At 44.9% G+C, this 27,074-nt stretch overlaps 1 protein-coding gene and 1 long non-coding RNA gene across 2 annotated transcripts in view; one reads left to right on the plus strand and one right to left on the minus strand.

Moving 5' to 3' along the window:
- LOC148142489 (uncharacterized) overlaps nucleotides 1-23,576 on the plus strand; it is a 153,122-nt gene extending 129,546 nt beyond the window's left edge. Inside the window, exon 3 of the long non-coding RNA XR_015751798.1 lies at nucleotides 23,462-23,576. This is a non-coding gene — a long non-coding RNA (uncharacterized LOC148142489). The remainder of the gene's footprint in view (nucleotides 1-23,461) is intronic.
- The window catches only part of yjefn3 (YjeF N-terminal domain containing 3), a 240,549-nt gene that overhangs the window by 147,505 nt on the left and 65,970 nt on the right, over nucleotides 1-27,074 (minus strand). The gene's annotated exons all lie outside the window — the stretch shown is intronic.

Here is a 27,074-nt window from a genome sequence, read left to right on the forward strand (position 1 = left end):
CTTTCATCCCCATCTCCTTGACTTTCAGATGCAGGGGGATTGTGAACGCTCCACACAGATGCACACATGGGATAACACCCCCACCCCACAACCACCCCCCTTTTACTACCACCATGGCTGGGGTGCCTGAGGTGTGCTTCCTCTCTGAATTCATTGAATGATGACACATGGTTGGGTTGTTGGTGTTTGGAACTATCACAGCCAATTCACTTTCTTTCTGCAGTGACTGCTTCCTTTCACTGAGCCTTAACTGAGAAGACACCCGACAGTTATCCTGCAGTTTCTGTTTCCATCGCCTTCAGGTTTTTGTATTGGTGTTGTGCAGGGATACACGCAAACAGAATTCAGACCCCTCCTGTTTGTCCTGAACATTCTCTGCAAGGCTTTAGGGGTGGCTCAATGTTACCTTACAGTACCAGGGACCCGCACTTGATTCCTGGGTGGGATGCCCTTCTTAGGGCTGGTGTGAACTCAATGCGCCGAATGGCCCACTTCCACACTGTAAGGATTCTATCAGTAAGCAAGCTCATTGAGGAGAAAGATGGTGCTGGTTAATTTGCCATTCAATTCATTCACTCTGTACACTCTTCCTCTACATTACATTTCCACACACGCACCTCCCGCACCCCCCCCCACCCCTGCAAGTGAATGTAAGACAGATCCAGAATGAAGTGAGGAAAACAGCTAGTGGAGGAGAATTTGACAGCTACTGGCCCAAAATCATTGTTTGTAGAAACAAAGAAGAAAAAGAAGGCCATTCAGCCCCTCAACCCTGTTCCCTCATTCTAGACCATGGCTGGTCATCAACCTCGGATCCCATTTTCCTGGACCATCCCCGCAATCCTTGACGTCATTAGCGAGAAAAACATCCGTCAATCTCTGCCTTGAACCTGCTCAGAGACTAAGTTTCCAAAGAAACCCTGGGGTAAGGGATTCCAAAGCTTCATCCTCCCAAATCCAGCCATCCCCAGTTTACAGCACACCTGAATTGTGCCAATTTTTGAATCTGAAAATTACAGGCAGATATTTTTCAGTATTTAATAATTAGTGTTTTCCAGTTTTTGTGATGTCATCCTAAGCCACTGACATGCTTTTCCCATGAAAGAATAAATTTGAAAACAACTCCAGCCTCAGTATTGTTCCAAAGCCATGTCTTCAGGGCACTGAGCTGATATTCTTTGCGTCTTGTGAGTGTGATTTTTATGAATTCTTTTGAGCACCAGGAATAGAACCTTGTGATGATCTGTTAGTTACCACCCCCGTCTTAGCCTCAGCAGGACACCTTGCCTTTTATCACCTTCTGCCATCCATTGCCAAGCCAATTTTCTTCCTTTTCTTCATGATTAAATCAATCTCCTGCGGTGCAGCACATGAGGAGTGGAAGCAAGGATTTGCATTTCTCTACAGTCTTTCACCATCTCACAGGATTTTATATCCAATGAAATACTTTTTGAAGAGTACTAGTGTAGGAAATGCAATTGCCGAATGCACACAGCTGTTAATTCATGACTGGAGAATGTTGGTTGAATGATAAATATTGGCCAGGACACTGAAAAGATTAGGTCCCCAACAGTATGGAAACAGGCCCTTTGGCCCAACCAGTCCACACCAACCCTCCGAACAGTAACCCACCCAGACCCATTTCCCTCTGACTAGTGCACCTAACACGATGGGCAATTTAGCATGGCCAATTCACTGACCCGCATATCTATGGACTGTGGGAGGAAACCCACGCAGACACGGGGAGAATGTGCAAACTCCACACAGACAGTCACCCAAGGCTGAAATTGAACCTGGGTCCCTGGTGCTGTGAGGCAGCAGTGCTAACCACTGAACCATCATGCTACCCAAGGATTTCTGCTGGTCTTCTTAAAAATAACACTGTAAGGTCATTCACCTCCAAGACAGCACCTCTGGCAGTGCAGCACTCCCTCAGCACTGCAGCAGGATTGTCAGACCAGAGCTTGTGCTTAAACTCCTGGCTGGAGAAGGACTCTGAATCTGTGAACTCCCTAATCACAGGCGAAAGAAATACCCACGAAGCCAAGGTTGACACAGTAAGGACATAGTGTCGTTTTTAGGAAAAGCAGGGTCAGAGATTGGGGAATAATTGCATCCAGACGTGAAAATGCAAGCTAATCTTAGTTTTAATTTAGTGCATTCTGTCCTTAATAAACAAAATGTATCAAATTTATATAAATGATACTTAAATAATGGAAACGTACAGCAATCTTGGGAACCACCTGCAAGAGTCTCTGGGAGATACTATCCATGGTATAGAAGTGGACGTAATTGGATATTTACCCTGTCAATCATACCCAGACACAATAGCATTGTCAGGGACTGGGACTGAATTAATGGATATAGTTTGCAATATGTAACCATCCTCCAATAACCACACCTTGATGGCAAAAGCACCCTCTGATCAGCAGGAGAAATTCCCATGGTTAAATGATTTCCACTGGTTGGAGATTATATGATCGGGGACACAATCTGAGAATTAGGGCCAGACCATTCAAAGAACAAAGAATAAATAAAATTACAGCACAGGAACAGGCCCTTCGGGCCTCCAAGCCTGCGCTGATCCTGATTCTCTACCTAAACCTGTCACCTATTTTCTGTATCCCTCTGCTCCCTGTCCACTCATGTGCCTGTCTAGATACATCAGAAAAATTGCTATCATGCCCATCTCTACCACGTCCACTGGCAACGCATTCCTGGCACCCAACACCCTCTGCATAAAGAACTTTCCAAGCATACCTCCCCTAAACATTTCCCCTCTCACTGTGAACTCGTGACCCCTAGTAATCGAGTCCCTCGCTCTGGGAAAAAGCTTCTTGCTATCCACCGTGCCTACCCCTCTCATGATTTTCTAGACCTCAATCAGATCCCCCTCAACCTCGAATGAAAATAATCCTAATCTACTCAAACTCTCTTCATAGCAAGTGCCCTCCATACTAGGCAACATCGTGGTGAACCTCCTCTGCACCCTTTGCAAAGCATCCACATCCTTTTGGTAATGTAGTGATCAGAGATGTACGCAGAGATGTTCAGAAGCACTTCGACACACAGAGGAATATAGATATTTGGAACTCTGTTCAACAAGAGGCATTGGATACTGGGTCAGTTGTTAATTTTAGATCTGAAATAGATACACTTTTTGTTAAGGAAAGGTATTAAGGGATATGAGCTAAAGACAAGGTTAGGCCACAGATCAGCCATGATTTCATTGAAATGATGGAGCAGGCTTGAGGGGCTGAGTGGACTACTCCTGCTCCAATGTTCCTATAGTTTTAGACATGTGTTCTGTATTAAAGACTCTTTTCAAATTGACTGTATGTTGTTTGCCATAATCTTTTGCTTTAACAGACTTTGTTTGAGTCCATCTTAAGTCCTCCCCTCACCTTCAATATATCCGCTGACAAAGTGGTGTGGGTAAACTCCCTGTTTTTTTTGCAGCTCTGGCTGAGCAACTACAACAGCATCACTGCTGGGAGCTGTAATCGCAGCCTCAAAGTTTACATCGGCATTTTTTCAACTCTCTCCCCTTTCACAATGACAGGGCAGCCCAAAGCATCTGACAGCAAATGAAGTACTTTTGGAGTGTGGTCACCAACGTAATGTCAGAAATGATTGGTGGCCTGTTTTAAAACTCTGAACAAGTTTGTGTTGGAATCCTGTTTGTGCAACTGCTCAAGTTTGCAAATTAATACAAGAACCAGGAAGAGAGATAAGGAGATCTCTTTTCTCTCTACATGCAGTTTGTTAACTTAAAGGACAGTGAGAGTTGGTTTAATAGCAAAAGGGATGTACATAAGGACATAAGTAGGAATTGGAGTAGGCCATTTGGCCCTTCAAGCCTGATATCTCCAACAAACCTTTGCAGACTTGCTACCTTAGCCCCAACTTCAACACATCCCTCAATTCCTTTAATTTCTTTCATTCCCAGAATATCTCAGTCTTGAATATATTCAATGAGTGAGCATCCAAAGCTTTCTGTGTCGAGAAACCGAAAGATTCACAAACATTTTGGCAAAGAAATGTCTCCTTCTCTCAGCCCTCACTGACTGCCTCCTAATCCTCTGATTGTGAACTTTTATTTCTGGACTCCCCAGCCATTGGAATAATCAGCCTCAGCGAGCTCAGTGAGAATCATAGAATTCTACCATGTGGAAGCAGGCCATTCAGCCTAAACATCTACTGTTTCTGTTGCTCTTGATGTGGTCTCCTCTACATTGGGGAGACAGGACGCCAACTTGTGGAACATTTCAGGGAACATCTCCAGGACATACGCACTAAACAACCCCACCTGTGGCCGACCACTTCCACTCCCCCTTCCACTCCCCCAAGTGGGCCTCCACCAGTAAATCCTAGGCACCCAACGCCTGGAGGAAGAACACCTCATCTTCTGCCTTGGGACCCTCTAATCATGTGGCATCAATGTGGATTTCACCAATTTCCTCATCTCCTCTTCCCCCACCTTATCCTAGATGCACCCCTCCAACTCAGCATCGCCCTCTTGAACTGTCCGACCTGTCCACCTTCCTTCCCACCTATCACCTTCACCCATCTATCACATTCCTAGCTACCTCCCCCCCCCCCCCAGCTACAATTCCCTCCCATTTATCTCTCAGCCCCCTTAGCAGGCCCCCCCTCCAACATTCCTGATGAAGAGATTATGCTCGAAATGTCGATTCTCCTCCTCAGATGCTGCCTGACCTGCTGTGCTTTTCCAGCACCACACGTTTTGATTCTAATCTCTAGCATTTGCAGTCCTCACTTTCTCCCATTCAGCTCACTGAGTCCACACCAACCCTCCTAAGAGCATCCCACACAGACTCCTCCCCCTCCCACCTTCCCTTTACTCCTGCATTTCCTGTGCCTAATCCACCTAGCCTGCACATCCCTGGACACTACAGGCACGATGAGAGAATATGCAAACTCCAGACAGTCACCCGAGGGTGGAATCGAACCGGGGTTCCTGGCGCTGTGAGGTAGTAGTGCTAATCACTGAGCCACCATGCCACCCCAATAAATGTTTGCATATTCTATTTTATTTTATAAATACTTGGTGAATACCCCAAGTGGAGTAAATGGCAATGGTATGCAAATAAGTGAGGGAATTATTTGGATAGCTCTTTCAAGGACAGCATGATAGGTTGATTTGTAAGATTCTATGAAGCTCAACCCACCCAGACTTTCACAATCCCAGTCTCAGGTTCCTCCACCTGCTCTGGGATCCTCTCGATTCCTTTTAACTGATTTTACATTGACTTCTGTTCTACCTCGGTATCTCTTAAGACCACTTTCTGAGGGAGCGCTTTCTCTCAGTGACGCTATGACAGGATTTAGCTGATCTGTGTGCTACTTATTGTGGGTTCCCCCATCATATTGAAAATACGAGGCGAAAGCATTGAGTCACATACAGTATCGTTGGGAAACAATGGATTGCATTTCTCCATCACTGTCCAGGTTGTGACTACCCTCCCAATGGGGAACAATTCTAATAGGGGAATGATTTCAATAGGGAATCCTGAGGGGGAGTCTTCTCAATGGGGCAATCTTTCCAAAAGGGAATCCTCTCAGTGGGGAACCTTCTCCATGAGGCCACTTTTGGGATACTGTGTGCAACTCTGGTTTCCCTCCTATCAGAAGGATGTTGTGAATCTTGGAGGATTCAGAAATGATTTACAAGAATGTTGCCAGGGTTGGAGGATTTGAGATATAGCATGAAGCTGAATAGGCTGAGGCTATTTTCCCTGGAGCATAAAAGGCTGAGGGGTGACCTTAGAGAGGTTTATAAAATTATGAGGGGCATGGATAGGGTAATTAGACAAGATCTTTTCCCTGGGTGAACGAGAGGGCATAGTTTTAAGGTGAGAGGGGGAAGACTTAAATGGGACCTAAGGGGCAATTTTTCATGCAGAGGATGGTACGTATATGGAGCGAGCTGCCAGAGGAAGTGGTGGAAGCTGGTACAATTACAACATTTAAAAGGCATCTGGATGAGTATATGAATAGGAAGGGTTTAGAGGGATATGGGCCAAGTCCTGGCAAATAGGACTGAATTAATTTAGGATGTCTGGTTGGCGTGGACGAATTGGACCGAGGGGTTTGTTTCTGTGCTCGACATCCCGATGACTCTATGATGGGGAATCCAGAATCCTCCCAAATGTGAGATCCTCCAAATGAAGAATTCTCCCTTTAGGGAATCCTCTCAGTGGGGACTGTTTCACGGTGAATCCTGTCTATATGAAAATGAATTGGAGAAAAATTAGTGTCTCAGATGCTTGGGTGACCTAAACAATTGTTAAGAAAAAGACTTACGTGATTCTGGGATGGAGGGGTTACTACCTTCCGGAATTACTAGCCAGGCTGAAGGTGCTTTCTCCAGGGTTCCATTACCCTGATGTACTTATGGAAGGTATGATTTGCCTGGATAACATGCAGAACAATACTTTTCACTGTACCTTGGTACATGTGACAATAATAAATCAAATCAAAGAAGATTGACAGGAGACCTGTGAGCAGTCTTTAAAAGTATGACGGCGTTTGATTGTGTAAGAGGCTAAGGGAACCCAGAACTAGACGGTGGAATGACAGGATAGTCACTCATAGATTCCAGCTGAGAATTATTCAGGAGAGATTTCTTTACTCAGAGTAATTGATGCAGGACCTCTCAGTTTTGTTACTACCCCCTTGAAAACTAAAGTGCTGCTTGTAAATAAACAGTTAAACACAGTGCAACAAAGCAAGTGGAAACTCTTTAACAACTCCGAGCTGGTGATAACTTTGGCTGAGAATTGTGGTGAGATCTGATGTCTAGACGGATGATCTTATCTTCCTTGTGGAGGGATAAAGCTCCTTTCACTGCAATACAGTTTGCAACAAATGGGAATGCAAACACAGAATTACCTCATAGGTTGAACATGTACATAGTATCATGGAATAGTCCAGCAAAAGGAACTTTTTTTCTTAGTTGATTCCCAGGATTGTTTTCGCCTTCATCATTGGCTGAACATCAACTGAAACACTCTCAAGATTTGTAAACAGGAAATCAGACACATGGGCAAACTCTAGTGGGTCAAACCATGAGGACATGAGGTTGCATAAACTGACTTTTGTACCTTCAAGGATAAAGGATCTGATCAAGGCAATGATTGATTGAGTAGAAGCAGAGAGATTGTTAGCTCTGGTAGAGAAAGAAGAATGAGGAGCAAAATCTTACGATTAGGAGCAAATTACTGCAGATGCTAGAATCTTTACTGAAACCAACAAATGCTGGAGATCACAGCTGGATGCTGGAGATCACAATGGGATCAGTATCCATGCAGAGAGAGTGAACTTCATCAAAGTCATCTGGACTCGAAACATTAGCTTGCTCTCTCTCCACGGATGCTGCCTGACCCACTGTGATCTCCAGCATTTGTTGTTTTCCGTACCTAATCTTAAGATTCATGGGTGATGTCAGGAAGCACTTCTTTACACAAGGGCGAGTTGAACTGAGCATCCACACCTCAGAAAAGGGAGAATGTTGAGGCCACGATTGGTCGTGTCAAGTGGAGTAGCAAGCTTGAGGGGCTGAATCGTCTCTTGTTGCTTCTAGTTGACTTGCCTATATTGGTCGTTGTTTCCCTCTGTGTCTTTTACTTTGTTTAATTCATCTGCTGCACCCCTACCCTCACTCCCAACCTTCTCCCTCCCTCTCCCTTTCATACTGTTTCCTTTTGTTCCTCCTGTTCGTTTCAGATGCTGGCTTCGCTTTGTCTCTGCGTCTGATGGATGACACTCGCCAACCCCCCACCCCCTCCTCCCCCTGACCCCCTGCATCTCCCTCTGCTGTTTGCTGTCACCGTGCATGCAGGACTTAATAAGGGGCATTCCAGTAGGCTGCTCAGAGGAGGCTCTGCCTCCGATAAATTACTGCAATTACAGAGTTAGACAAAGACAATTTTGCGAGGGGTTTGTTGACACCTTCTGATTTTAAACAAAAAAGGTTGACAACTGGCGATGAGAAATTTCATCCTAACTCTGTGCGGAGGCTTCTGTGAATTTTCAACAAAAATTTGTGAAGGAAAACACAACACTTGTACTAAACTAATTCTTGGGAATCCTGGGTGAGGGAACTTTCCCATAAGAAGAGCTTTAGAAAAGTGAGAGGCAATCTTATAAAACAGGTGAAAATCTTAAGGGGCTGAACAGGCCATTGGGAAAAGCCAGTGAGATAAAAAAAAACAGCAATGTTTGAGAATGAATGAAGTGACTAGGAGAAAGTGAGGACTGCAATTGCTAGAGAGCAGAGACAAAAAGTGTGGCGCTGGACAAGCACAGCCGGCCAGGCAGCATCGGAGGAGCAGAGGAGTCGATGTTTTGGGCATAAGCCCTTCATCAGGAATGTAGTGATGCTAATGGAACTGCATTTTGAAGTAAATAAGATGTGTTGGAAGAACCCATGACCTTCTCAATAAGGGTAACTGCTGAGGAAGTGCTTTCCTGCCAGACTGGGGAACTGAGAACATGGGGGTTACAGTCTCACAATGAGGCATCGATCATTTAGGAGTGAGATGAGGAGAAATGTTTTAAGGGTTAGGAATCTTTGGAATTCTCAACAGCAGGGAACTGAGGACACCCAAGTCTTCAAAACTGGGATTGGTAGATTTTGTTTGGACAGTGAGAAACTTGAGGAGTACAGGGATGGTGTTGGAAAGTGGCCTTGAGGTTGCAAATCAGCAATAATCTCACTGAAAGGTGGAGCAAGCTGGAGATGCTGCATAACATGCTCCACTTCCTGTGTTCCAACCACTCAATGTAGAGTTTAGGGAGGATGTGAGATCAAATCCCCAGTCCATGCTGAGTTGTTTACTCACCCAGGACTACAGCTGCAGAGCAGCAACCATTCTCATTGGCCCTGAGAATCCCTCAGTCCTGAGGATTGACCAAGGGGCTGGTGGTCTATGATGATGCATGCACTTAGAATGAACTCACAGACACTGATCAGGTGTTAGTCTCTCAGGACCTTCGCAAGGTCACCTCATCTTGGAGGTCACAGAAGGACTGAGGTTGAGGGAGGAGTGGGAGATCCACAGTCTCACCATCATTTGTAAAGCCAGGAGAAAGAGCTGGAAAGGTTCACTTAGCTAGTATCAAACCTGGGAGCAGATGAACAGCTGTTTGAAAGCCTGAGGGTTGATCTGATGAAGGTTTTTGAGATTATGAAGGGCTATGATAGAATTGACATAGAAAGTACATTTTATGTGCAACAGTCCAGAACTGTAAATATTAGACAGTGACGAATGTATCCAACAGGAAATTCAGGAGCACTGTCTCCTAGTAGGGAGTAAAGAGAATGTGGATCCTTTTCCCACAGGGAATGGTGGAGGTTAACAGCATGGATACATTGAAGGGGAAGATGAATGAATAGATGAGGGAGAAAGAGACATCAAGATGGAGGGAAGTGGGAGGAGGTTTGTGTGATACACACCAGCACAGAGTAGTCAGGCCGAAAAGCCTGTTCCTGAGGAATAAATTGTTTGAAATTTTAATTCCAAGCTCCTGCCATTTTAGCCTCCCTTAGTTGGCCAGTTCAGGCTGCTCAGAGCTGAGAGATTGTGTTTGGAGAAATCTGGGATCACAGTCAGAGCAGGGGGACAGTGGCTCAGTGGTCACCACCTCTGCCTCACAGAAACCAACACAGAAACTGCTGGAAAAACTCAGCAGGTCTGGCAGCCTCTGTGGCAAGAAATCAGAGTTAATGGTTCAGGTCAAGTGACACTTGCTCAGAAATGCCTCACAGCGCCAGGAACCCGGGTTCGATTCCTGCCTCGGGCGACTGTCCGTGTGGACTTTGCACATTCTCCCCGTGTCTGCGTGGGTTTCCTCCGGGTGCTCCGGTTTCCTCCCACAGTCCAAAGGTGTGCAGGTTAGGTGGATTAGCCATGGGAAATGTGTGGTTATGGGGATTGGCTAGGGATCTGGTTGGGATACTCTTTGGAAGGTTGGGTCAGACTCAGTGGGCTGTGTGACCTCTATCTGCATTGTAGGGATTCTAAAGGGATCTAAAAAATATGGGAGAAGAAAGCAGGAACAGGCTATTGTGCGGGATGATCAGCCATGATCATAATAAATGGCAGAGCAGGCTCGAAGGGCTGAAGGGCCTACTCCTGCTCCGACCTTCCCAGTTAAATCACAAAGATTGGGACTCCAGTTCTGAAATGCCCACACAAGCCCTCATTTCAATGGTGGAAGAAGGCTTGCATCCATATTGGAAACAACCATGGCCTTTGAAAAGCAATAAAACCTCTGACCAGTTTAGAGGGCCTTGTCAGATTGGCCATGGCTGTATCGTGTTATCTTGAACTGCCCAGAAACTGAGCTCCAATGCCAAGTGACATCTGTGTTGGTGTGAGTCAGTGACTGTCATCTTCCTTCCTGCCAACCACTCCACCCTCCTCTCTGACCTATTACTTTCACCCCCACCTTCATCTACCTATTGCATTCTCAGCTACCATCCGCCCCCCACCCCTCCCCCCCCCCCCCTCACCAGCTCTATCCCCTCTCCCATTAGCCCACAAGCCTCATCCCTGATGAAGAGCATATGCTCGAAACTTTGATTCTCCTACTCCCCAGATGCTGCCTGACCGGCTGTGCTTTTCCAGTGCCACACTCTTGACAGAGACTGTCGATAGACTATCCACGAGGTGGAGGTGCTGGTATTGGACTGGGGTGACAGGTCAAAAATCACATGACACCAGGTTGGAGTCCAACAGGTTTATTTGAAAATACCAGCTTTCAGAGACTTGGTCCTTCTTCAGGTGCTACTGAAAGCTCATATTTTCAAATAAACCTGTTGGACGATAATCTGGAACCAGCTATCCAACCGTGGATAACAACAACTCCAGTCAGGAGATGAGGGATATCCACATAGAATCCCTCTTCCTGGTCATTGGAGTGTGTGTGAGAGTGTGTCCCTTCCACGGTCATATATCTCACTGACAGCACTGAATTAGTACTCGATGTCTCTAGCTTTTACAATGAGGTAAAGCATAAAAATTGTCAATTCTTCTCAAAGCTTTGCCTCTTTCCTAAACGGAAAGAAACGCATTGTGAAATGATTTCTTTTGAGAAAGACACAGCAGTTGGAGGCAGATTGAATAAAGAAGGATTGTCACAGGCCTGGCTGCCAGACTTTAATGGAAGAAGATGTGGCTTTGAAAAGTTAATGAGGTTTTATGACAACTGAGAGTTACAAAGAATGGATTGGTTCAAGAGCTAATTAATCCCCTCGTTATCTTGTTCAATTAACTGGTATTTTGAGAATCTGGTAACCTTCAGTGACAGTGTCAACTCTGACTGTAGCATCTGTACCTGTCACTTGTCACACGCAGTTAAATTAAACTCACGCAATTGATTGTGTGTTTAGAATTGCCTCCATTTTTTTAATAATCTGTATGTGAACCAAACTCAACGAACAAAGACCACAACATTTCTGTAACACCTTTGACTAATTAAAATGGAAGGGGCTGTTATAGTAATAACCTACTCACTGAAGCTAAGTTTGAGTTCCTCCAGAGCCACTCAGCTCCTGACCAGAATTCCAGCTGAATTCCAGAGGAGTGGTGAGAGTGACAGCCCTTGACATCAACGCCATATTTGACTGCGTCTGGCCTCAAGGAGCACCTAGCAAATCTGGAATCAATGGGAATTAAGGGGAAAACTCTCCACTGATTGGATTCTTTGCCAGCACAACTAAAGATAGTTGTGGTTGTTGGAGGACAATCATCTCAATCTCAGGACACCTCTGCAGGAGCTCCTCAGTGAGTTCTTAGGTCTGCGCTGTTATGTCAAACTGTTCTCTCCATCATAAAGTCAGATGTGGGATGTTTGCCAACAATTGCACAATGTCCAATATCATTCACAACTCCTCAGATATTTAAGCGGTCCCTGTTCAAATGCAACAAAATCTGGGCAGTATCAAGGTTTAGACTCCGAAATGGCAAGTGACATTCACTCCATACATCGAACATTACAGCGCAGTACAGGCCCTTTGGCCCTCGATGTTGCACCGCCCTGTCATACTAATCTGAAGCCCATCCCACCTACACTATTCCATGTACATCCATTTGCCTGTCCAATGGCGACTTAAATGCATGTGTCAGGCAATGGTTACCTCTACAAGAGAGAGAATTTAACCATCACCCTTGACATTCATTGGTAATACCATTACTAAACACCCAACCATCAACATCCTGAGGGTTACCATTAACCAGAAACTGAACTGAACAAGCTGTGGCTATGAGAGCAGGTCTGAAGCTCGGAATGCTGCAGTGAGTAACTGACCTCCTGGTTTTGCAGTGTATGTCTATCAGCAACCTGCATGATTGGTGCCAAGACCATCAACACTCACCCACTTCACCACTGATACTCAGTCCCAGCAATGTGTACCATCTCGAAGATGCACTGCAGTGACTCACCAAGGCTCCTTAGGTGGCACTTTCTGAACTCACAACTTCTACCACCTGGAAGAACAAGGGCAGCAGATACAGGGGAACACCACCACCACCTGGCAATTTCCCTCTGAGCCACTCACCGTCCTGACTTGGAAACACATCACCGTTCCTTCACTGTCGCTGGGTCAGAATTCTCGAACTCCCTTCCCAACAGCATTGTCGATGTATCTACGCCATAAGGATCACATTGGTTAAAGATGGTAGCTCACTACCATCTTCTCTGGATGGTAGCTCACTACCATCTTCTCTGGATGGTAGCTCACTACCATCTTCTCTGGATGGTGGCTCTCTGGATTTAGAATTGGTTGGCTGTCAGAAGGCAGAGAGTGGTCATAGATGGAAAGTATTCTGCCGGGAGTCAGTGGTGAGTGGTGTCCCGCAAGGCTCTGCTGTTGAGCCTCTGCCCTTTGTAGTTTTTATAAATGACTTGGATGAGGAGGTTGAGGGGTGGGTTAGTAAATTTGCCGATGACACAAAGGTTGGAGGTGCTGTTGATAGTATCGAGGGCTATTGCAGGCTGCAGCACAACATTGACAGGATGCAGAGCTGGGCTGAGAAATAACAGATGGAGTTCAACCTGGATAAATGAGAAGTGATACATTTTGGAAGGTCAAACTTGAATGCTGAATATAGGATTAAAGACGGGATTCTTGGCAGTGTGGAGGAACAGCAGGATCTTGGTGTTCAAGTGCATTGATCCCTGAAAGTTGCCACCCAAGTGGATAGGGTTGTTAAGAAAGCATATAGTGTTTTGGCTTTCATTAACAGGGGGATTGATTTTAAGAGCCACAAGGTTTTGCTGCAACCCTACAAAACCCTGGTGAGACCACACTTGGAATATTCTGTCCAGTTCTGGTCGCCCTATTATAGGAAAGATACAGAGGCTTTGGAGAGGGTGCAAAGAAGGTTTATTAGGATGCTGCCTGGACTGGAGGGCTAGTCTTACAAAGAGAGGTTGACTGAGGTCAGACTTTTCTCTCTGGAGAGAAGGAGGAAGAGAGATGGCATGATCGAAGGGTACAAGGTAATGAGGGGGCATGGATAAAGTCGAAAGGCAGAGACTTTTCCCCAGGGCAAGATTGACTGGCACGAGGGCAGCCCTCCTCACTATCCACAACTCCACCAATCTTCGTATCGTCTGCAAATTTACTGACCCACCCTTCGACTCCCTCTTCCAAGTCATTAATAAAAATTACAAACAGCAGAGGACCCAGAACTGATCCCTGCGGAACTCCACTCGTAACTGGGCTCCAGGCTGAATATTTACCATCTACCATCACTCTCTGACTTCGACCGGTTAGCCAGTTCTCTATTCAACTGGCCAAATTTCCCACTATCCCATGCCTCCTGATAAGCCTACCATGGGGAACCTTATCAAATGCCTTACTAAAATCCATGTACACTGCATCCACTGCTCTACCCTCATCCACATGCTTGGTCATCTCCTCAAAGAATTCAATAAGACTTGTAAGGCAAGACCTACCCTTCACAAATCCGTGCTGGCTGTCCCTAATCAAGCAGTGTCTTTCCAGATACTCATAAATCCTATCCCTCAGTACCCTTTCCATTACTTTGCCTACCACCGAAGTAAGACTAACTGGCCTGTAATTCCCGGGGTTATCCCTATTCCCTTTTTTGAACAAGGGCACAACATTCGCCACTCTCCAGTCCCCTGGCACCACCCCCATTGACAGTGAAGACGAAAAGATCATTGCCAACGGTTCTGCAATTTCCTCTCTTGCTTCCCACATAATCCTAGGATATACCCCGTCAGGCCCGGGGGACTTGTCTATCCTCAAGTTTTTCAAAATGCCCAACACATCTTCCTTCCTAACAAGTATCTCCTCTAGCTTACCAGTCCATTTCATACTCTCCTCTTCAACAATACGGTCCCTCTCATTTGTAAATACTGAAGAAAAGTACTCATTCAAGACCTCTCCTATCTCTTCCGACTCAATACACAGTCTCCCACTACTGTCCTTGATTGGACCTACCCTCGTTCTCGTCATTCTCGTGTTTCTCACATACGCATAAAAGGCCTTGGGGTTATCATTGATCCTACCCGCCTAAGATTTTTCATGCCCTCTCTTAGCTCTCCTAATCCCTTTCTTCAGCTCCCTCCTGGCTGTCCTGTATCCCTCCAACGCTCTGTCTGAACCTTGTTTCCTCAACCTTATGTAAGCCCCCTTCTTCCTCTTTACAAGACATTCAACCTCCCTCGTCAACCAAGGTTCCCTCACATGACCATCTCTTTCCTGCCTGACAGGTACATACATATCGAGGACACGTCGTATCTGTTCCTTGAAAAAGTTCCACATTTCATTGACATCCTTCCCTAACAGCCTATGCTCCCAATTTATGCTCCTTAGATTCTGTCTTGAAGCATCGTATTTACCCTTCCCCCAGTTGTAAAACCTACCCTGTTGCACGCACTTTTCTTTCTCCATAACCAAGGTGAAAGTCACAGAATTGTGGTCACCATCACCAAAATGTTCACCCACTAACAAGCCCATCACTTGTCCCAGTTCGTTACCGAGTACCAAATCCAATATGGCCTCCCCTTGGTCGGACAATCTACATACTGAGTTAGAAAAGCTTCCTGGACACTCTGCACAAACACCGTCCCGTCCAATCTACTTGATCTAAAGAGCTTCCAATCAATATTTGGGAAGTTGAAATTGCCCATGACTACTACCCTGTGGCTTCTGCACCTTTCCAAAATCTGTTTCCCAATCTGTTTCTCCACATCTCTGCTGCTATTGGGGGGCCTATAGGAAACACCCAACAAAGTGACTGCTCCTTTCCTATTTCTGACTTCAGCCCATACTACCTCCAAAGGCAGATCCCCCTTGAACTGCCTTTCTGCAGCCATTATACCATTTCTAATTAGCAACGCCACCCCCCCCCCTTTTTTACCACCCCCCCTAATCTTACTGAAACATCTGTAACAGAGTTGCAAACGCATGGAATGTGTTGCCAGCAGTGGTGATGGAAGCAGAATCATTAGGGATATTTAAGCGACTACTGGACATGCACATGGACAACAGTGGATTGAGGGGTGTGTAGGTTAAGTTATTTTATTTTAGATTAGGATTAATCCTTGACACAACATCATGGGCCAAAGGGTCTGTTCTGTGCCGTATTTTTCTATGTTCTATGTTCTTGAGGGGGGTAAGGGGGATAGATTTGAACATGACGAGAAGGATTTTAAAACTGAGGTATTGCCAGACTGGAGTCAATGTAGTTTAGTGAGTACCAGGAAGCGATAGGTGAACAGGACTTGGTATGAGTTAGGAGATGGTTATCGGAGATTTGGATGAGGTCAGGTTTACAAGCCCCCTGTGGGTTCAATGGGTAACCAGAATGCGTAGCCCTCACTCACAGGATTATCACGTCCCAAATGTTGGTCAGTACCCAACTTCCGTGTTGAGATTTCCCAACACTCAGCTTGTTTGACTTGGTTGGTAAGGTTCAGAAGCTGAATATGTATCAGGCAGGTTGAGCATTAACAAGATGTTTAACAAGTTATAATCCTCATTAATTGGCAACGTACTGCTGCCTAGTGAGACACTTGCCTTCTGCTCAGCAGAAGCGAAGAAGACGGGTGGTGGTGGGGGTGGGGTGGGGTGGGGGGGGGACTCCTGATGATGAGACGGGTTTCACCAAAACTCTCGCCTGATTCTGTCACAATTCTTGCCATACCCCAATTGACTCACACCCGTGTAAGGGATAGCCCCAAGAAATAAACAACATTTCATGCTTCCATCTAGAAGTGACAAACAATGCTAATGGTATATAGAGGTTTGATCTGTTTGTGCAACATTCCCTTTCCTGTTCCTTCAATGAACGTATTAATTGTAGTAGATTAGAGGGGGGAGGAATTCTTTAATGTTATCTGAACCTAGACTCTTCATGTATTGCAGTGACATTATTAAAGCAATGAGAACTGCTAGGTCTGGTAGAATTTAGATTAGATTTCTTGCAGTATGGAAGCAGGCCCTTCGGCCCAACAAGTCCACACTGACCCTCTGAACAGTAACCCACCCAGACCCATTCCCCTACCCTATATTTACTCCTGACTAACACACCAATCACTATGGGTAATTTACCACGGCCAATTCACCTAATCTGCACATCTTTGGACTGTGGGAGGAAACCGGAGCACCCGGAGGAAACCCACGCAGACACGGGGAGAATGTGCAAATCCACACAGACAGTCGCCTGAGGCGGGAATCGAACCTGGGTCCCTGACGCTGTGAGGTAGCAGTGCTAACCACTGACCAACGATGCCACCCCCTGAAGCCCCCTGAAGAATCTGAAGCATTTCCCATCACATGGTCACAGGTTGGAAAACACTAAAATATCTGGAAAGTAATTATCTCAGAGCACAAAAAAAAGAAAATTGCTTCCTTCTGTGATGAAAGATCCATCGTCTTTGAAAGGGAAGATTTCAAAGTGAAAGTGGGAGTATCCGCCTGTGGTTAGGTTGCTGTTGCTCATCGTTTCTGCCCAGATTAGTTACCATTCACCAAATAGGGGTTCAGTGGTCAGCATTACTGCCTCATGGAATCAGGGACCTGGGCTCCATTCCAGCCTCGGAAGACTGGGTGGCCTTCCTCTCACATTCCAAAGATGTGCGGGTTGGGTGGATTGGCCATGGGAAGTGCAGGGATAGGGTAGGGGGGTGGTCCTGTGTGGAATGCTCTTTGGAGGGTCAGTACAGACTTGATGGATCAAATGGCCTGCTTTCACACTGTAGCAATTCGACAAATCACATTCAATTTAATGTAGCATGGGGAGAGGTTCACAGTGAGTACAGCTTGCTAAACTAACACTGATTGTTACTCTTTGTAGGCTACATTTAGTCAGTCATTACCCTTGTGTTTAATGTCTATGAGATGTGCATAGATGATACACCCAGGATATATATCTGAATAGGAGGTTGATTCACTGCCTTGTAGGAGCATCTCTAGTCAACATCGTTGTTTGGGAAAGATTCCTCTAACGCACTGATCTGGGTAGCAGTGGGCCAGATCTAAGAACAACAACCCCAGCCTCCCCACCCTCACTAAGAGCTGTTTGCCAATTGCAGCCATGCAGTGCTCAACAGCTCCTCCAGAGAGCAGTGGCTGTTGCTGGTAATGCACCAAGCCATGGAGCAGGGTGGTTGAGGGACGTAGGGAAGGGTGCAGGAGCAAGGGAATGGCAGTCAGCAGGATCCTGTACTCCCTCCTGAGGCTGAACCCTTGACCAACAGTGAGAGCTAGCTGCTGGGAGCTCCATTTATAACCACCCTGGACCTAAACAGAGCAGGAAAGTGCTGGGGTCCCCACTCATCATCCTCTCGCCTGATTAATTGCTCCCAGGCAATTCTATTACTTTGTGCCAATCTCCTGCCTTTTCCCCATATCCCTGCAAAATACTTCGATCCAAATAACCATGCAATGCCCCTCTTGAACGGCTCAATTGAACCTGCCTCCACCTCATTTCTAGGCAATACATTCCATTCCCTAACTACTCATTGTATGTTCAATACTTGAGAAAGGATGGACTGGCACTGGAGGGGGTGCAGAGGAGGTTCACTGGGTTGGTTCCGGAGTTGAGGGGTTGGCTTATGAGGAGAGACTGAGTAGACTGGGATTATATTCATTGGAATTCAGAAGAATGAGAGAGGGTCTTACAGAAACATATAAAATTATGAAGGGAATAGATAAGATAGAAGTAGAGGGGATGTTTCCACTGGCAGGTGAAGCTAGGACAAGAGGGCATAGACTTAGGATAAGAGGAAGCAGATTTAGGACTGAATTGAGAAGGAACGTCTTCACCGAGAGGGTTGTAAATCGATGGAATTCCTTGCCCAGAGAAGTAGTTGACGCTACTTCAGTAAATGTTTTTAAAGCTAAGGTAGATTCATTTTGAACAATAAAGGAATTAAGGGTTATGGTGAGAGCGTGGGTAAGTGGAGCTGAGGCCATGAAAAGATCAGCCATGATCTTATTGTATGGCAGAGGAGGCTTGAGGGACCAGACGGCCTACTCCTGCTCCTAGTTCCTATGTTCCTTTGTTCTTAATAAGTGAATACTTAAGAACATTGAAGGAATGAAGATAGATAGAACTGCTGAAGGAATGGAGAAATGCATCATTTAAATCCCAAATCCATCTTTTTGTGGTTCTGCACTGACTGTGACTATTATCCTCCAAGGTTACAGAGGGGAGTAAACCAGCTAAGCCCCCACCTACTAATTATTTGATCAGGGTTTCCCTGGAAACTGCTGGGGTGTGGATATCAAGAGGGGATGCATTGCCCCCTCCACCTGCCCTCAGCTGGAATTTTAAACTATCTTGCCCACCCTGGGGCCAGGCTGGCACATGGGTTGGGTGGAGATGATGTGTATAATCAATGAGGGTGGTGCAGGAAAGATGTACCCATGGCAGGGCAGGTATTAGACACGCCCATGGTTAAAACTAATTGCTTTTTGAGGCCCTCTTCCACACCATTGATAACCATTGAGCGTGGGGTACATTGGTTGGGTGGATTGTAAGAGACACCCATAACTAGCACCTGGACCTCCTTTGGATGGATTTGCTGCTACCCATCCCTTCCTGTAACATGGGTCTGTGGGGCTGCCAGTATTACATGATGAAAGCTGAGCCATTAGTAAATGGTTGGCAGAAGAGGCTGGTCTTTAATTCACAAGAAGTCAGATATTTTCAATCAAGCTGCTCAAACATGCTCCTTCTGCAGTGGGTGGGCATTCTAGCTCAAAAGTAGGGACACTACTACTGCACCACAGGGCCCGGTTTGAACTCATTTAATACATAGTGACTAAGACAACAGGTTCCATTAACTAAAGATTGGGGAACTATATTGACGTTAAAAATCACACAACACCAGGTTATAGTCCAATAGGTTTATTTGGAAGCACTAGCGTTTGGAGCGCTGCTCCTTCATTAGGTAGCTGGTGAAGGAGCAGTGCTCCGAAAGCTAGTGCTTCCAAATAAACTTATTGGACTATAGCCTGGTGTTCTGTGATTTTTAACATTGTCCACCCCAGTCCAACACTGGCATCTACAAATCATGACTTTATTAATGTTAGAGAAAAGACATTGCTATTTCCCCAAGAGATGGTAGCCATGAGTGGTTGTAGTTCACAAAGAACTGTAGACTTCTCTTTCTACGTCAGGGAGAAAGACAATTGGTTATAGAGTCATAGAATCATCCAGTCCAGAAGAGTTCCTTCGGCCCATTGGGTTTGCACTGTCCTATCCACATTAATCCTAGTTTCCAGCACTTGGATATTATAATATACCCTTGAATATCATAACATTTCAAGTGCTGATCCAAATACTTTTTAAATGTTGTGAGGTTTACTGCCCCAGGCGTGTATTCCAGATTCCAACCATCCTCTGGGTGAAAACTTCAGCTCTCCATCGTAAAATTATACCCTTTTGGCATTGACTCTGTGACTCCTCTCTATCCACCATGTGCATGCCCCTCATAATCCTATCCACCTCAATCAGGTCCCCTCTCTGCCTTCTCTGCTCTCAAGAAAATATGATGTGGAGGTGCTGGTGTTGGACAAAATCAGAAGTCACACGACACCAGGTTATCGAACAACAAGCTTTCGGAGTGTTGCTGCTTTGTCAGATGAGAGTCACCTGATGATGGGGCAGCGCTATGAAAGCTTGTGATTTCAAATAAACCTGTTGGTCTATAACCTGGTGCCATATCATAAATATCATTGATCGTGTCATGTGCCTGATACAAAGATGAAGGTTATGAGGAGCGTGACATGGTGGAGAGAAAGCAGCTCATCGAAGGGTCACTGAGAAGGGGACATAATTTAAAAGTGAATAGCTAGAGCTTTCGCGGAAATTTTAGGAGCAACTTCTTCACCCAGAGGCTGGAGTGTACTGCTTGGGAGGAGAAAATTACCTGGATGAACAATTGAAATGTTATAACATTCAAGGCTATGGGTCAAGTGCAGGAAAGTGGGACTAATGTGGGTAATAGTGTATTTTTGGTCGTATGGACTCGATGGGCCAAAGGGCCTCATCTGTTTGATTCTCTGAAGAGGCACCTGTCTCCAAAGGAGTGCCCCCGACCCCCATAACTAGATAACACGTCGCCCTCCCCAGTTGAAACACCCTTCCCTTCCCACCTCAGCAGGTCCCACAGGACAAGCCTTAATGGGCTGTCAGATTTACAACGCCAGCCCAGCCTCCCCCATGACTCCTCCTCGGTTTGGCTGACTGCATTCCCGATGGTGGCCAGCAGGTGGGGCATGTTGCTCCATGGGGTGAAAGCCAAGAGCTTCAGCAGTTCCTGACCCCCATGAAACCTGGTCATGGTTCCCTGGGCAAGTGGAGCTGGGATCACAGTTGGCTTTTCTGTTGCTGAGCAGGTGTCACTGTCTCTGTGTAAGATCCAGGTCAAAGTGTAAGAACACTTGGACAATGGGCATCCCATGTAGTAGCACCAACAGCAACAACAACACACATTCATGTAGCACCTTTGACATAGTGCTACAGGTTCATAAAGGAGCATTATGAAATAAACATTTGATGAGGAAATACTGATGACAGATGGGGAAAAGTTTGGTCATTGAGGTAGTACCCTTTAAGGACAACCTTAAGGGAGTAGGAAGGAGGTGGACAGACAGAGAGGTGTAGGGAGGGAATTCCAGAGCTTGGGGTGAAAGCATCATGAAGCATGGTTGTCAGTGATGGACAGCTAGGAGTGCAGAGACTTTGGAGGGTATGGGGGTAGAGTTGCAAAACCAAAGGGAGTGGGAACCATGGATACATTTGAACACAAGGTTAAATCAATGCCTTGGGACAGTTTTCACATTTTTGTTTCTAAGTGTGAATGTGCTAAATGGTAATCATCATGCCATCCCCACTGATGAGAAAAATCATCCTGCGCCAGCCAATCAGCTCACTCAGAGCTGACACAACAGCGAGGGCGAGTATCTTGCCCAATCACAGACCTTGGCATGAGTCAGTTAGAGGCCAGCGGATTCTGGGTCCTAAAGTCCACTGAGTGAGACTATCCTCAGGGAAATCCAGCAGCCAGTCTAAAGGCAAGCCTTTGGGTTTTTTTTTTCTTTTTGTGGGTGGGAGTCACAGAGAGAGGGATATTGAAGACAAAGGTAGGGAGCACTTTGATAAACCACCGTCATGTCTACCATTTGTGCCTCCAACTGTGCCCGGACTGGGGCAACTGCAGACCCCCTCCAACCCGGATGGTGGCTTGCTCAGGTTGGGAAACAAGCCACCTTTCCCATCCACGTTGAAGACAGGTGACTAGGAGAGGCTGCATTGAGGTGTTTAAAGGGACACTAATTGACTGATTAGCAGCGTTAATGGCTGACATGTCGGGAAATCCCTGTCCAGCTTTTAATTGCTGAGGCAGTGAGGAGCAGGTGGGGTTCTCTCCAGGGCCAATATATCCCTTTATTTCCCCTTCTCGCCAATTCTCTCAGCATCTCGGGGGGGGGGGGGGTGACCATGCTGCTCCTTTAACAATGTTATGTTGTCCTTGGTTTTTCTTTTCAAGAGGGTTTGTAAAAGACAGAGGTTCCAATTTGACTGGGTTAAGGCCACTTTAGTTATGGCTAACAGATACTGCCTAAGGCAACAATCAGGAAAAAGGCTTTTAGGGTTCTTTTTAAAATAAAACACTTGTATAATGAAAGGTTCAAGGCATTCAAGGTGAGAGGGGAAAGGTTTAAGGGGGATACATGTGGAAAGTATTTTACACAGAGGGTGGCAGGTGCCTGGAATGCGTTGCCAGCAGAGGTAGTAGAGGCAGGTGCATCAGGACAAATGCATGAGGTGGGGAGTGGAGGGATACAGATGCTTAGGAATTGGGCGACAGGTTTAGACAGTAGATTTGGATCGGCTCAGGCTTGGAGGGCCGAAGGGCCTGTTCCTGGGCTGTAAATTTTCTTTGTTCTTTGTTCTTTAAAGGGGAACGGTCAATTCTCCCAGTTCAGGGATTTTTCTAGTTTGGTTTAGTTTTAGCTGGGGACCCTGAGAAACTGGTGGGAATAAAGAGGTTCTGTGTTTCAGCCAAGGATCCCTGGCTGATCCTCTCCCTCTCTGACGTCTCTCCTGCGAGAACCTGGGTTTGAATTTACCTTTTGACCAAAGGATGTGTTTATGGGATGTTGCAGGAATTCAGAACAGCTCCTTTGTTAAGTTGAATGGGATATCGTGTCAGTTGGGTTTTCGAATTGTTGTTATTCTAAATATCTTTTTCTTGTGTTTCATCCAGTAGACTGTAAATAACTTCTGTCTTGTTTTAAACTGAGTGGTTTGACCAGCTGCATTACTCTGGAATACTTGCCTACACCTGCTTAAAACAACTAGAGAAGTTAGGGTCTGTGCCGCCTTTGTGAAATGTTTTGAGGGGGTGTGACCTGGTCGATAACAGGGGCGAGCTAATGCCACACTTCAACTACCACCAGCCTGTCAACACAGGCCAGCATCCGTTCAGATGATAACTGCTGCACTCTCCAATCCAGACTGCAGACAATGAGCACAAATTGCAAGAGCCGTTACCTGCCAATTTGTTAATCTCATAAAACAACTTGACTGTTCACAATAATTAGTAATTGTTTTCCTTTGACCCAATCTGCAGTCTCTCCAGAATTCAATCAGTTCAAGTGGTTCCAAGACTCATGTTTAACCACCTGTTCATGTATAAAATCAGCATTTGTTACCTCACAATCGCTCTCACTGAGGCTGGGTTGATTTCACAATGAGGCTTTTCACTGGAAACTGCAAAATGTAAAATACTGTGGAGGTTGGAAATCTGAAATAAGAACAAAATAAGCTGGAAAGTCACGCTGGGTCAGCCTGCATGTGTGGAAAGAAACTGAGTTAATCTTTCAGCTTGATGTCCCTTTATCAGAAATGGAGAATGATAGAATTGTGCATTTTCTTTTCAGACGAGCTCAGAAACACTTCCATTTTGATCTTTCACTGGCTTTTGATGATGGCTCCACCTGTTTCAGAAGTTCTGCAAAGTTCTTGTTTATGTTGTCACTTCCAGATCTAAATCTAGCCGTCCCGCCCTTTAGAAAGTTTCCGATCAGATCTCCTGTCCTCTCCACAACACCGAAACAAAATTAAACAAAGTCATGGATAAGTGCCAGTACATCCATGTGTTATGATCTGAGAAGCCAATCAGTGAAGGATACTACCGGAGCCAATCTTTACTCACTCTGACATTTATTTGCAGAGTAAGACATGACAATCACGTACTTCTGAATGCAACCTTCCTCCCCTTCCATACACTCCAGTTTCAGCAAGTGTCTTGTGTAATTATGAACTCAGCTATGGTTATTACTGCACAAGTCAAATCCTAAATTGATATCTTGCTTGAGAGGTCACACTTTGTACATTTTTGGTTTTAACGAGTTGATCTATCACTGAAACAGACAATGTTGCAGATTAGGCTTAAGGGTAAAATGGAAAGTTATTATGCCAAATAAATAAATATAAAATAGAATAAATCAGCTGTTAACATATAACTTAAGTTTTCAGATTTAGAATCACCTAGTAAAATACCCATTAACTCCATGAGTAGCACTTTTTTACAGTAATCACCAGAGATAATTTCCATTTTGTTCACATTTATAGAGCTTAATTTGATTGTGGCTTCAATTTCCCTTCTTCAAAGTCTAATAGCCTCTTTCATGAGTCTTCATACACTGAGCTTAGACTTTCTCAGCTTTATATAGCCCCTTCATGGCTTTAGCCAAACACGTCTGATCTGGAACATTCAAACTAAATTCCTTATACTAAAGTAATCTATTTCCTAATAGAACAGAACTATATCCCTTCATCAGGAGCAACTGTTTTACACATCTGCCTTCAACCAAGACTTTTGTGAAATTGCCAACCTGAAACCCAAAAGCTTAACAAGGGTGTTCCCTTAAGCTAAAATTCCCAGAATTTCCAGAACTTGCTTACTTAAAACTTAAGAAATTAAAATATTTACTCTGTTCAGTTGCAAACTCTCTCAAGGTAAACGAATTCCCTTAGCCTCCAAGACCATCCCTCTCAGACTGCATTTTTTAACATGAGATTACCATGGCTACAAAAAATCTTATTAGTTAAACATTAAACCCTACCTGACACACAGACATGAACCCACATGCCACAAGTTGAAATCCAAACCCTGAAATTAGTGACACTAAAATATAAATAAATCACACATTTGACTTCACAATGTATTCAAGTAAAACACTTTTCATAACCTTCTCTTTGTATATAATTAAACATAATCAATAAACAATTCCCATGAAAAGCATTCTAAAGTATACATTTTTCTGATTGATTCTGACTCTGCCACTAATGACCCTGAAGCTGAAATCTTACTGTGAATTGTTTGTGATTTATCATTGCAATCCCAACATTTTGGATTTATTTGCTGTAATGCTAGTGCTTACTGTTTATTTTGATAATGGGAGTATTTTTGATGTATTAATGTCATTTTCTGTTTATGATTTACTGCTGCAATCTCAGTGTTTGTGATTTATTAGCATAATGCAAGAGATTTAAAACTGGATATTTAATGTATGAGATTTATTACTCTGATTTTACTTTTTGTGATGTACAAATGTAATTTTAGTGTTTACCATATTCTACAATCTCAGTGGGCTATAACTGATGTGGTGTAATCTATTGATACACTTTTGATGTTTATCATTTATTACTGTAATTCTTAGTGTTTATGATTTATTACTGTGGCATGAGTACTCCATACTTTTTGCAGGAATATGAGTGTTTGCAATTTCTTACTGTCATGTTAGTATTTGCTATTTTTTACTAGACTGTGTTTATTTTCGCATCATCACAATGCATGACATTGAGAAGAGCGCTGAGAGACAGGAATAAATATGGACTAACCAGAATGCTTAGGAGTCCAAGGTTACTATCTTTTACCAACCCATGTTTCAGGGGGATTACAGAGAGTGAATTAGCAAATTACTCTCTTACCTTAAGACATAGATATAGAGCAGAATTTTATCAGAGCAGCATTAGGCCATTTGGCCTATTGAGTATGCTCTGCCATTCAATCATGACTGACATGTTTCTCAATCCCTTTCTCCTGCCTTCTCCCTGTAACCCTTGATCCCCTTACTGATCAAGAATCTATCTGTCTTAAATACAATCAATGAATTGGCCTCTGTAGCAAGGGAATTGACCTCTGTAGCAAGGGAATTGGCCTCTGTAGCAAGGGAATTGGCCTCTGTAAAAAGGGAATTGGCCTCTGTAGCAAGGGAATTGGCCTCTGTAGCAGGGGAATTGGCCTCTGTAGCAAGGGAATTGGCCTCTGTAGCAAGGGGTTCCACAAGTTAACTACTTCCTGACTGAAGAAATTCTTCCTTACTTCTAAAGGGTGGTCTCTTCCTCGGATGCTGTGCCCCTCAGGTCCTAGTCTCTCTTGCTAGTGGAAACATCTTCTCTATGTCCACTCTATCCAGGCCCCTTGGTATTCTGTAAGTTTCATTCAGACTCCCCTCATCCTTCTAAACTCCATTGAGTACAGGCACAGAGTCCTCAACTGCTCCTCATATGACATGCCCATCAATCCCAGGAGCATTTTTCTAAACCTTCTCTGGACCCCCCTCCAATGCCAGCACATCCTCCCTTAGATACAGAACCCAAAACTGTTCAGAATATTCCAAAACACAGTCTGACCTGAGCCTTATATGGCCTCAGCAGTACATCTTTGCTCTTGTATTTTTGCCCTCTTGAAATACATGTGAACATTGCTGCCAGAGGATGTGGTGGAGGCTGGTACAATTGTAACATTTAAAAGGCATCTGGATGGGTATATGAATAGGAAGGGTTTGGAGGGATATGGGCCGGGTGCTGGCAGGTGGGACTAGATTGAGTTGGGATATCTGGTCGGCATGGACGGGTTGGACTGAAGGGTCTGTTTCCATGCTGTATATCTCTATGACTCTATGACTCTATTTGCTTTCCTAACTGGCACTGAACCTATGTGCTCATCTTAAGAGAACCCTGAAGTAGGACTCCCAAGTCCCCTTTTGCTTCAGCTTTCCAAAGCCTTTTCAATTTAGAAAATAGTCTACACCTCTATTCTTCCTACCACAGTGCACAACCTTACACTTTCTCACATTGTATTCATCTACCACTTCCTAGATCCCTCGCCCAGCCTGTCCCCTTCTACAACCTCCCTGCTTTCTCAACCTTACTTGTCCCTCCACTTGCAAACTAAGTAACAATGCCCTCAGTTCCTTTGCACTGATCATTAATGTATAACGTGAATAGCTGTGGTCCCAACACTGACCCCTGCTGAGCTACATTAGTCACCGGCTGCCATCCTGAAATGATTCCTTTATTCCCACCTTCTGCCTTCTGCCAGTCAGCCCTCCTCTATCCATGCTAGTACTTGTCCCTAACACCCATGGGTCCTTACCTTATTTCACAGCCTCCTGTATGGCACCTCGTCAAAGGCCTTCTGGTGATCTGAGTAGATGATATCCACTGACTCTCTTTTGTCTAATGTGCTTGTTACCTCCTCAA

This window comes from Chiloscyllium plagiosum, unplaced genomic scaffold (genome assembly GCF_037043375.1).
Source record: "Chiloscyllium plagiosum isolate Xiang-an unplaced genomic scaffold, Cpla_swu_hap1 HiC_scaffold_28, whole genome shotgun sequence".
Lineage (NCBI taxonomy): Eukaryota > Metazoa > Chordata > Chondrichthyes > Orectolobiformes > Hemiscylliidae > Chiloscyllium > Chiloscyllium plagiosum.